The sequence below is a fragment of the Macrobrachium nipponense genome, chromosome 29 (genome assembly GCF_015104395.2).
Source record: "Macrobrachium nipponense isolate FS-2020 chromosome 29, ASM1510439v2, whole genome shotgun sequence".
Taxonomy (NCBI): domain Eukaryota; kingdom Metazoa; phylum Arthropoda; class Malacostraca; order Decapoda; family Palaemonidae; genus Macrobrachium; species Macrobrachium nipponense.
The window spans coordinates 5,971,463-5,983,969 of record NC_061092.1 but is presented as its reverse complement, the minus strand read 5'-3'; the positions used below and the strand labels follow the sequence as shown (position 1 = coordinate 5,983,969).

Here is a 12,507-nt window from a genome sequence, read left to right as displayed (position 1 = left end):
AAAAAAAACTGTTAACCAACTGGTCTTGCTTAAGATAACTCAAAGGTCTTATTGTTATTACTAGCAAACTGACCCATCTACGATGGGTGATAAAATACGGGTGCAGAAGTGAAAAATTTATATGTACTATTTGTTCAGCAATATTAAAATAAGGGCGATTTTTATACATACCTACTACAGAACTCTCTGTACACATATTCCATTATCAGTTTGTCCACAAACTTATTTCAAGTTGGCAGAGTCAGTTGCTCTGCTCATCGCCACATACAGTTGGCCATGCGTGAACATGGGTGACGGCAGAAACACACCAACACGATCCAAAAGTCTGGCCTGCGACTGTTTGCAGTGAATGAGAAGGCCAGGTTGATGGGAAACTGCCTGCGCCGTAACTGGAACGGAAACTGGTTGTCCGAAGGCATCAGAGGAATCCAGGGGATGAACAGACGTTTGCCGGTGTGAGGGCCTGTTGCTATCACTGCTTCGATGACGTGGGAGTTTAGCTCCATAACGGTGTACCTCGTTCCATCGCAATGTCCATCGGTAGGATCGAAATTCCGAAGCTACATTACCGGGCAGTACTTCTTCAATGTTATTTTGTGCACTGGCAGTCCCGATGGATTTAAGTTTTTCAAAAAATCTTGTGGATATTGATGATAATTTTCATCTTCTATTGTGTACGAGCTGAAATATTCGCGACTTTCTACAGGGAAGTTGTACAGAAATTATGTATGAAAAATCGTAAAGTAACTAAGTCTACGAGAATAACCAGCCTCGTTTCACGGCCAGAAACAGCTCCGTTTCAGGGAATCCCTTTCTCACCCCCACCCCCTACAAAGGATGAAACCCCATTACAAACCATCTTAGGGGTCCCCACCATAACCCTGCCAAGGTTCATGCCCATCTGACCAGCCGTTTGGCCGTGATTGAATTACAGACAAACAGACATTACGCCCATTATAGTATGATAATCATTAAGAGCTGAATCCCTTAATGTAGCAATTTCAGTCTTGACTGATGTGCCCATGTGTGGGCGGCCCAACGTGGTTTGAGTGATACGCGACTGTCTTATAGTTTCCTTTATTACAATCGTCACTGAAAAAATGAACAAACATAAATATTCACAGTGGTGACAATTTTGCCATTTTAGTTAAATGAAAACTCCTTAACACTAGGACAGGTAAATCCCTTAACTCACATAGAATCAATTTCTCAGTGATCACAATGGTTAAAATAACAATAATTGCACATGAGAATCTTTAAGAAATATACCTAGGCATTACCATGCACTTCGAGGAACCAAAAATGTCATGAGCGATCTCTTAACAAAAAATAATACTCTTACTTACCAAATCGTTTGCTTTCCCACCGTAAGGACCGTCCGTCTTAAATCCCCTCGTGGTCCACTGCCTACATTCCTGAAGGGAACGGCATCGTAATTTGTGCACATGACCCCTAACGACACTTGTTAAATGAGCCTATATTTCCATCATATTCACTTCTCTATTTAGGACACTTGTTAAACGAGCCTATACTTTCCATCATATTCACTTCTCTATTTAGCTATCAACTGTTATTCATCAGCAACAACCCTCTCTTAGCTCTTAGTTTATAGAATCTCAGTACACTGCAATGCTTACCTCCTAAATCGCTTAATTTCCTCAAGGCCATGCACATCCGTCTGCTTCTAGGTTTAAAAACAAACGCGAGCTTCCCTCCCACGCACTTGACCGGCGGCGGAAACCGAGCCGATGGTTCCTTTTTTCTTGCTCGTCATGAAGGGAGAGAGGAAATAGGGAAAGCGTCCAAATCACCCTTAGTGCCCACAAAAAGGGAACTTGTTCACTCGTAAATAAATTTTTTTTTTCCTTTTTGTTTTATTTATGGGACAGAGTATACGCTTATGTCTTATATCGAGTGCCAAAATTCAATTACCAAACTTTTCTTTACCACAAAAACAGCTGTTTTTCATCGCGCAGCGGACATATTGTTAACAGTCGCGCAGAGAAGATGCCCAAACTTTCCCGCGTCGACACCCGCCCCCTTTGAAAACCTCTTGACCGCAAGAGGGTTCAACACCTATTGCCTAGCATTGTCCACTAGGTCCTGCTCTTCCTCCAGAATTAAAACAAGTTTCGACAGTGGGTCTATCATAATCCTTGCCCTCCCTTCTGACAGTCACCGTCCTAACCAGTCCATCTTTCCCTGCTTTAGTCTGTACTACTCGAGCCAGTGGCCAATGGCAGCGTGCTACACTTTCATTGACCATAAGGACTATGTCTCCCACCCTGACGTTTCGTCGTTCCTTGAACCAATTCTGTCGCTGTTGTAACCCGACAGGTATTCGCGTTTCCAACGTGCCCAGAACTGCTCAGCCATGTGCTGCACTTGCTCCATCTCTGCTTCGAGTAGCTACCTGTTGCAACATGGCACCTGCGGGTGACTCTCCCATGTTTAAAAGCTTGTTTGGTGTGAGTGGAGCTGGGTCTCTACTGTCTGAGGTGACAATGGTAAGGGGCTACTATTAACTGTTGCTTCCACCTCACAAAAGAGTGTACACAATCCCTCATAATCCAATTGCTGTGTCCCCAAGACTACATCCAGGACCCTCCTCACATTACCTATCAATCGTTCCCATGCTCTCAAAATGTGAGGCGCCCGGGGGAGATTGAAAACAAATTCCACCCCACACTGGAGCAACTCATTTCGAACCTTGTTTTCTCCCAAGAACTCATAACTGGAGTCTAGAACCTTCCGTGATCCCACAAAATTAGTGCCGCAGTCGCATCTAATCGTCCTAACATGTCCACGACGAGCAAAAACCTTCTGAAGGCACTAATGAATGAGTCTGATGTGAGATTTGACGCTACTTCCAAGTGTATGGCCCTCATGTTCAAGCAGGTGAATAAATCTCCCCAGTGCTTTATCTGCGCTCTGCCCCTTTTCACGAAGAATGGTCCAAAAAGGTCCACCCCGGTGCGATAGAAGGGTGGTTTCCCTGACTCCACGCGATCAGGTGGTAGATCGGCCATTTGCTGTTCAATTACCCTTCCATGTACCCTGCGACACTTTATGCATTTCCCTAGCACGCGCCTCACCGCTGCATTGCCCTTAACCACCCAAAATTTCTCCCTCATTAGACCCAGAACATACATTATGCCCATATGGTTGGAACGCTCGTGATAATACTGGATAACATGTCAGTCAAGTGGCCCTTATATGGCAGAATAATTGGATTCCTTTCGCTCTGGGCAATATTCGCCAGTGATAACCTCCCTCCAAACGCACAATAGCCCATTTCTCAGGATTGGTTTCAATTTTCTTAAGGAGCTGGAAACCCTGATGGTGCTGCCCTCTCAAGACTTGCTATTTCTACCTCATAAGTCATTCGCTGTGCTACCTGCACAACCACAGTCTCTGCCAAGCTCATAACTTTGTGTAGACAAATGCATGTTTAGTTCGCTAAGCTGCTGCCTATGTTTGCACATTAAATACCTGGTAAACAATATGGGACCAACCTACGGCTCTGAGTAGCCGGATCCCACTTTGAGTAGTGGTGGATGATTTTATGCCACCCTGTCTGCCTACAATCCAACCCAACCCTGAAGCTAATTGTTTGGCAGACTTGCGCCCTTTTGGGACCTATCTCACGCCTAACTTCTAGTCCCTCCACACTGTTGGACATGTGGGCTGGCTCTGCTGGCCAAAAACACTCCTCCTTCAGCAAAAAACCCGGCCCTGTTCTCCACCTTTCAGACTGCTTGGAGCGTGATGCATCATCTGCCGGGTTCCATTCAGAGTTAACGTACCTCCACTCATTCTGATCATTCTTCCCTTATCATAGAGACTCTGTTCGCTATAAATGTTGGTACCGAGCTTGATCATTCCGAATATACGCAAAACCGTTGTTGAATCTGTCCAATAATAGACCTCGTCCACCTTGAAATCTATCAGGCCAGAATTGTGGTTCCAAGTCTTACGGCTAGTACAGCTGCACTAAGCTCTAGGCGGGGTACTGAAACGTCCTTCAAGGGCGCTACCCTTGCCTTTCCCATAATGAATCTACAGGATACATTTCCACCAATGTGACCCGCAAGTATGCCACTACTCCTAAAGCCATGATGCTCGCATCCTGAGACAGATGCAGCTGTATTAGGGTAGCTGACTCCCACCCAATAACCTTTAGGCATCTTGCACACTATCCCTCTGGTCTGATTCAACTTGTTCACCCACACCCTGATGCGGTCAGTGGTGGAGTCCAATCCCCTGTCCCAGCCTATCTTCAATCTACACAAGTCCTGCACAATTATCCGTCCCTCAATTAAAACTGGTGCCAATATGCCAAGGGGGTCGTAAATCGAGGCTATGGCTGACAACAAGCTGCGTTTAGTCCTTGGAACTGAAACCAGATCTGCCTGGACACCCAATTCATCAGTGGCCAAGTCCCACTGTACTCCCAATGCCTTTGTCTTATTTGCGGCCCTGATCCATCTATGAACCCTGAAATGCCTTACCGTACCACTCCCTTGGGATGGATGACAAAACCTCCACGCATGAACTACTGAACTTCGTCAATGTAATCCCCCTTTTTCGCAAAGCTCCTTAACCTCTAACAAATTACTTAACAAGGCATCTTGACGATCCTCGGCTCTCAAACAGTCGTCTACATAGAAATTGTTAGCAACGGTGTCCCGTGCTCCCTTGGAGAACCCATTCCCAAAATCGCTTGCTGTCTGTTCAGCACAAAATTCGCAATGCTGGGTGAGAACAGGCCCCAAACAGATGTACAGCCATTTCTAAACTCGGTTGGCTCCTCATTAAAACTATTTTACCCACCAAAAGAACCTGAGGTAGTCCCGCTGATGTTCTGGTACCCGTACCTGGTAAAACATTGATTTATATTCCCCTGAATAGGCAAACAGACCTCCCTAAACTTAACCAACACACCCAGCAAAGAGTTCATCATATCGGGTCCCTGCAATATTAGGTCATTCAACGACGTGCCCTCCACCCTGCTCGCACAGTCAAATACAACACGGACCTTGTCTGGCTTGTCTGGATGTTGCACACCAAAATGAGGGATATACCATACATTTTCTGGCTGGGCGAGGTCACACTCGCTCAGCATATCCTTTTCTGTAGCATCTCGGTCATGAAGGCACTGTATTGCTTAGCGTAGGTACCATCCTTCATTAGCTTCTTTACGAAGACTGTGCATACGGAGCAATGCAAGTGTCTCTTGTTTCGGCAAGGGTCCAAGATTGTCGCGCAGAGGCAGTGGCACCTCATAACCCCCCTCTACAGTTCTAACCCCCCCCCCCCTTTGAATTAGATCTAGCCATTTCTTATCTTCTGCAGACATTCCCTTTTGGGAGATGCCATGTCCTGGAAGTCTCTATTATAATCTTCCACCAGCATGCGGTCCAACTCCAAACGCCTGCTAGTTACTTGGATCCTATTGATGTGCTCTTGACACCTCTGCCTTGCCCCACAGACTGCCCAGCCCAATAATGTTCGTATGGCATGTGGCTCATGGAGGTGGGTTGAGTTAAATGACTTCCCTCGGCTCAAGTAAGTGAGGAACATTGTTCCCAATTAACAAACCCACTTCGGCATCCACATCTGGGATATCTATTTCTCGCAGATGGCCAGCGTTCCAGATCTCCGGCCCTGATCACATCACACTCATCGATAGGTATGCGGGAGGTGCTCAACACTGGGGGGAGTGTAATGCAATTCTTACCCTCATAGTCTAATACTGACAATCCTGAGACTAGGCTACATGCAATTTCCCCTGTTCCATTGATGGTTTCAACATTCACCTTTACGTCTTGCCTCTCAGTGGCAACCTAATGTCTTCATTAATGCCTCTGAACAAAGCATGTAGAACTCCCATTGTCCAAAAAGGCCCTCGTCACAACCTCCCTTCCTTCCTTCCCTTGACCTAACCCTTATGGCACAACTGACATCCCTGTGCCAGCACTACCCCTTAAACTGCTCTGAACATAGCATTTTGTCAAGCGTACCTTCCCCCTGAACCACTAAGGCCCTATTGCGCTCTCTGGTTCCACCACTTCTGCTTCCTGGTGTCGGTGCAAACAGAGTTGGATGGTTTTTGTTACACACATTGCACCTTTTCCTGTACTGCAATACTGGGACATATGACCATTTCTCAAACAACTAAACAAAGCCTCAATTCTTAATGGTGTTTAGTTTGTCCTCATGTCCCATTTAGCTATTTGGTCGCATTCATCTATTATATGTGGTCTTTACAGTGCCAACATGAAAGTGGAGCCTCCCCAATTTTGTTACATGAAACTTTCCTTGCACTCGTTAAACCCTGTGATTTGCTTGGTGCTGAACCCTCTCCTAACCCAGGGGTGGCCCCCTTTTTACCACTCTCGAACAGGTGGCGTCCAAACAAGGGATTTTTTAAGACCCTAGCCTCCCCTTCAATGAAACTAACTAAATCATCAAACTGTATGGTCTGCTTCTTCTCACTAATTATCTTGTCGGCAACTCTACACCATCGGTCCCGCACACTAGATGGGAATTTGCTCAGGATCAACCTCATTGTTTTTGGGTTCTGCAATTCGGCGACACCATAAGGGACGCACGAAATTGCATTTCTGCAGGTTTTTAGCATCACCGCATACTCATCAAAGTCCTCTGCATTATTCTCCCCCATGTCCTTCCATTCGATTACCTTATCCCACGTATGCGGTGGCTATTTGCTCAAGGGTTGCCGTATCGCTCCTCCAGCAATTTTCTTGCCTGCCTATAGCCCTCTGAAGCATCTAAGTGGAGGCAAGCTGCCACTATCTCATTTGGCCTACCTGTTGTGTATAAATCTAGATACCTCAGCCTTTCCTTATCATTTGTCAGCTGGCTGCTAAATATGTCGTCGAATGAGCGGATGAACCTAAAGTACTTTGTATAATCTCCATCAACTTAGCCTATCCTGCTTGGGCATCAAGCCTTTGAGGCTGCAAGAGATTAACTGTCTGCAAGATTCCTTATTACTTAAGTCCCCTTGGTTATTCCCACCTGAGCTAACTTCAAGCGCTACTGCACCTAAGCCCATGGGTTGTTCACTCCTGTCCATGTCAGGGTCTATGTGTTCCTTATCCTAGTGACGGGGAGCTATTTCTCTATTATTTTCGTCAAATTGTTGTAAAACCTCTCCTCTGCCACCACCCAAAATCAGCTAATCTCTGCCTCCACCTAAGCTTCTCCTCTCTCTGTCTTAAGGCTTCTTCCTCTCGCTCTATGGCTTGCAGCTCTTCCAACTTTCTGTAATTTGCTTCCAACCTGGCTCTAGAAGCAGCTGCCAACACACGCCTACTCCCAGTAGAACTCACGCTTGACTGTTTTAGAGCCCCCTGAAGCAACAGATTGCCTACCCATAACTGATGCGCTATCCCCTACATTTAAATGTTCCTCCTCCTCTGGGATTGGCCCAATGTCCTCTCTTGCCTCTTGGTCCTGATTGATCTCACTGTTCTGCCTGACCTCGAGTTCCTTCAAAAATTCCTGAACACTCCTGCCTTCCTTCTCTAGTGACTCGCTCAGATGCTGATACAATGCAGATTTTGTTCCCCCCATTGGAGGCTTTCTAGCTCTCAAACCCTCCCTCAATTGCACAACTTTAAGGGTCTCCATTTTCCTGGATTCAGCTCTGGCCACTACCTATGAACTAACGAATTCCCTAGTCAAACTGTAGCTTGACCTAACCAAGGATTTGTTGCCAAAAAACCCGCACCACTCCGTGAAGACAACTACCAGTACCTACTCAGTGCGACGTCACAAAGATCCTTCAAGTCTAGGGAGCAACCCTGAATGCAACAATGTCTCGCTGTCCCAGCCTTATTTACTTAAGCCTTACTGCAAGCGGCAAACAGACTGTGGGAATCATCCTATGAACCTGAATTAATACACCATGAGGCTTAAACATGATGCACTGCTCTCCCGACTCGAGCACGCCTGCCCCTCTAATTGCTATTAACCCTGTACCGTGGTTCATCAGGGTCCCTAGCTGGGACACCACGATCCTACCAAATTTCGTTACCAACCCACAAACACGATCTTGAGCCCCTCAAATTTGCCAACCAGCCCTTGCCCTGGAAACTCACCCAGATGTAGTTTGCATGCCCCACAAAATTACGCGCGCCCCCCCCCTGAAGAAAGGTGGCACAAATCCTGGGCACCATCACAACCTATAGCTATACTATATACATATATTTTTTTTTTTTTTTTTTTTTTTTTTACAAAAGGTTAAGATTGTAAGAACCCTAGTTAAATACACCCTACACACACAAACCACTGCCAGCAATCAACAATTCCCACATTAAATGACCCAAATGTTTTCACGCATGGTTACCAAATGTGCAAGATTATCTGCTGAATAAATTCTCCAAACCAAAATTAATTGCCCAACCCTGAATAGTTCTCCAAACAAATTATTTACCCAACTTGAATATTATCCACAACAAAACATTAGTTGCTTCTACTTAACCAGTCCTCTTACGACGCCAGTAGAATAAATTTGAGCAGCCATCAGAATCTTAAACTTAACTGTTAAATATTAATGACGTACGCCAATTCGTTAGATTCGCTCATGAACATTTTATTTTAATCCCTTCGTTGCAGAACCACCATATGCCTGATAAAACTTGACTCATGTGACACCTTAACAATCGCGCTCAAACTTTTCGGCGGTACACAAAAACGTTAAACACGAACTCTTAGCATTCGTTGCGGAACCACCATGGCTCCCTGACAAATAATTGCAGGTTGGTGACGGCACTACCACTAAATACGCCTAACAATGCCTTAAAGAAATGGATCCAACAATAGCTTCTTATTTGTGTAGACTTAGCCTAGCTTTCCTCACACTCCTGGTCTTCTTTGGGCGCAGCGTGTAGCGGACGTCCTTTGAAACCAGCCTCATTTCCTCGTCTTCTCCGCACAGCTTCGCCAGAGGGGTGGTAGCCGATTTGTGGACTGTGGGCGGCCCACGTGGGTTGAGTGATACGCGACTGTCTTATAGTTTCCTTTATTACAATCGGTCACTGAAAAAATGAACAACACTAAATATTACAGTGTGACAATTTTGCCATTTTAGTTAAATGAAAACTCCCTTAACACTAGGACAGGTAAATCCCTTAACTCACATTAGAATCAATTTCTCAGTGATCACAATGGTTTAAAATAACAATAATTGCACATAGAATCTTTAAGAAATATACCTAGGCATTACCATGCACTTCGAGGAACCAAAAATGTCATGAGCGATCTCTTAACAAAATAATACTCTTACTTACCAAATCGTTTGCTTTCCCACCGTAAGGACCGTCCGTCTTAATCCCCTCGTGGTCCACTGCCTACATTCCTGAAGGGGTAACGCATCGTAATTTGTGCACATGACCCCTAACGACACTTGTTAATGAGCCTATATTTCCATCATATTCACTTCTCTATTTAGGACATTGTTAAACGAGCCTATATTTCCATCATATTCACTTCTCTATTTAGCTATCAAACTGTTATTCATCAGCAACAACCCTCTCTTAGCTCTTAGTTTATAGAATCTCAGTACACTGCAATGCTTACCTCCTAAATCGCTTTAATTTCCTCAAGGCCATGCACATCCGTCTGCTTCTAGGTTTAAAACACAAAGCGAGCTTCCCTCCCACGCACTTGACCAGGCGGGCGGGAAAACCGAGCCGATGGTTCCTTTTTCTTGCTCGTCATGAAGGGAGAGAGGAAATAGGGAAAGCGTCCAAAAATCACCCCTTAGTGCCCACACAAAAGGGAACTTGTTCATCGTAAATAAATTTTTTTTTTTTCCTTTTTTTATTTTATGGACAAGAGTATACGCTTATGTCTTATATCGAGTGCCCAAAATTCAATTACCAAACGTTTTCTTTACCACAAAAACAGCTGTTTTTTCATCGCGCAGCGGACATATTGTTAACAGTCGCGCAGAGAAGATGCCCAAACTTTCCCGCGTCGACACCATGTATTCATAATACTTTCGTTGAAAGTTCAGGACTGGTTGCCAAAAGGTTGTTTTATTTTCTAGTTTTATTAGTATTATGTAATAGATATAATGATGTTTGCTATCACAAAAAGATAGGAAGGTTCCCATCGATGAGAATGTGCAAGGTGTCACCATGCCCTGAATTCAGAACCCATTATAACTGATAACAGTATGAACTGAGAGTTACATCATTCAGTCTGGTAGGAGACTACTAACGGTGCAATTAGTAAGGCTTAAAATCAAAGCAATAAAGTCCATAATCGTGCAATACTTTCATATCATCTACTCACTAGATTCACCAGGACTATATGTAAATGCATATAATAATGATCACTGTTGATGCATTTTGATATTATTCGCATTATTTCATATGACCTAATCGATTCTACCTGCAAACAGCTACATTATTATTATAAAGCCTATGACTCATCCCCAACCTCGCACTGGGAAAATTTCAAAGCCATCGCGGGAATCAAGAGCGTTAGCCAAAATCCATCGGTCATAAAATAGATGATTTTACGCGCGAGTTCGATCGTCAACTTCGTGACAGGTAGCTGTCATTTCTAATTGCTCTTGAAAGGGATCGGAAGGTACGACTTGCGTTTCCCCTCTTAAGTCCTTCGAACCCTTTTTGCCTCTTCGTTATCATCGCCAGCTATCATCATTCATTTCTCATATAAGTCGTCTTTGAGAATCTGGAAGCTCAAGACAACAGTTCTCAGATTTAGCCTTTGCTTATCGCTGGATCTGCGTTGGTGACAATAGTAGTTGCAACGGCAGTTTATAGTACAGTATCAAAGTAACCGATTACATCTATTTAGGAAAAATACTGAAGAACATTTAGGAAAAATACTAATGAGCATTTAGGAAACATACTGAAGAGCATTTAGGAAAAATACCGGAGAGCATTTATTGTTTGTTTGTTTGTTTGTATGGTGTTTTTACGTTGCATGGAACCAGTGGTTATTCAGCAACGGGACCAACGGCTTTACGTGACTTCAGAACCACGTCGAGAGTGAACTTCTATCACCAGAAATACACATCTCTCACTTCTCCATGGAATGGCCGAGAATCGAACCGGCGACCACCGAGGTGGGATGCCAACACCATACCAACCACGCCACTGAGGCGCTGTATTTAGGAAAAATACTAAAGAGCATCCGTTTCCAGCAGACTTATTTGTTTACTGTATATTGGCGTTGCAACTACTGCGGTCACTGACGCATAACTTTCGGGAGATACGAACACTGTTATTCTCAAGTGGTCAAACCAAAACGCTGAGTAAACACTGAGTTCTTACATGGCTGATAATTTTTTTTCTTTTTTTTTTCAAGTTATACAAAAAAGTAGGAGAAGACCAATGACAAAATAAGAAAATTCAAAACTAACTAGCACCAATAGAAAAGTTGAAAAAAAATAAATGAGTATAACTTTGCACAGAGTTCTCGAATCTTTTTCTTACAACATTTATGGCAAAACTGAAATCATACAGTTTCCTTGAAGCCTGTCTTCAATATTGCAACGAATAGAATATAAAATTTAGGTCAAAAGCCAAGGGCTGGGACCCATGAGGTTATTCACCGCAGGGAGGGAAACTGAGAGTAACTAGGTCTCAAAGATGAACCAGGAGGAACACCTCGCAGTTTTACTATGAAACAATTGTTAGAAGATGGTGGAAAGTAAGCTGGAAGAGAATATGAACGGAGGTACAGTCAAAGGAATTAAATGGGATGTAGCTAGTTTTGTTTTTGTTTGTATGGTGTTTTTAAGATGCATGGAACCAGTGGTTATTCAGCAACGGGACCAACGGCTTTACGCGAATTCCGAACCACGTCGAGAGTGAACTTCTATCACCTGAAATACATATCTCTCACCACAATGAAATACCCGAGAATCGAACTCGCGGCCACCGACGTGGCACGCCAACACCATACCGACCGCGCCACTGAGGCGTTTGGGATGTAGCTAGGGGTCGAAGGGACGCTGCAAAGAACCCTAAGTATTGCCTGCATTGCACTGCGGGAGGTGCACTGACGGCATTGATCCCATATCGGGTACTTTGCAACTAATATCAGTTACTTAGTAGCAAGATTAATGGCAAGATGCCAGAAGTCGCCCGAAAATCTGCTCGAGTGACATTGACTTTACAGGGAAATGTTTCTAAAAAGTTTTTACCCATAGTTACGCAGCAAGGCACGTACAACACGACCCCCCTACCCCCACCGCCCCCGCCCCCACCCCTGCCCCATTACACCCTTACCCCAAAACCATAGGACACAAAATTTCGGATATCTTACGGCCCAATTTACATATTTATATAACCGAAATCATATTCTTAGCCGGGAGAATGATGGATGATATGATATTACGTAATCCATACGAATCTATCCTCTGAAGAACCACTTATATTTGGATGGGTAGGGATGAGAGGCAATTTCACTTAAGAAGAATATATTCCTTCTATAAAA

At 44.2% G+C, this 12,507-nt stretch overlaps 1 protein-coding gene across 6 annotated transcripts in view; it reads left to right on the top strand.

The window, feature by feature from the left end:
• The window catches only part of LOC135206072 (gamma-aminobutyric acid receptor subunit beta-like), a 195,637-nt gene that overhangs the window by 173,634 nt on the left and 9,496 nt on the right, over positions 1–12,507 (top strand). The gene's annotated exons all lie outside the window — the stretch shown is intronic.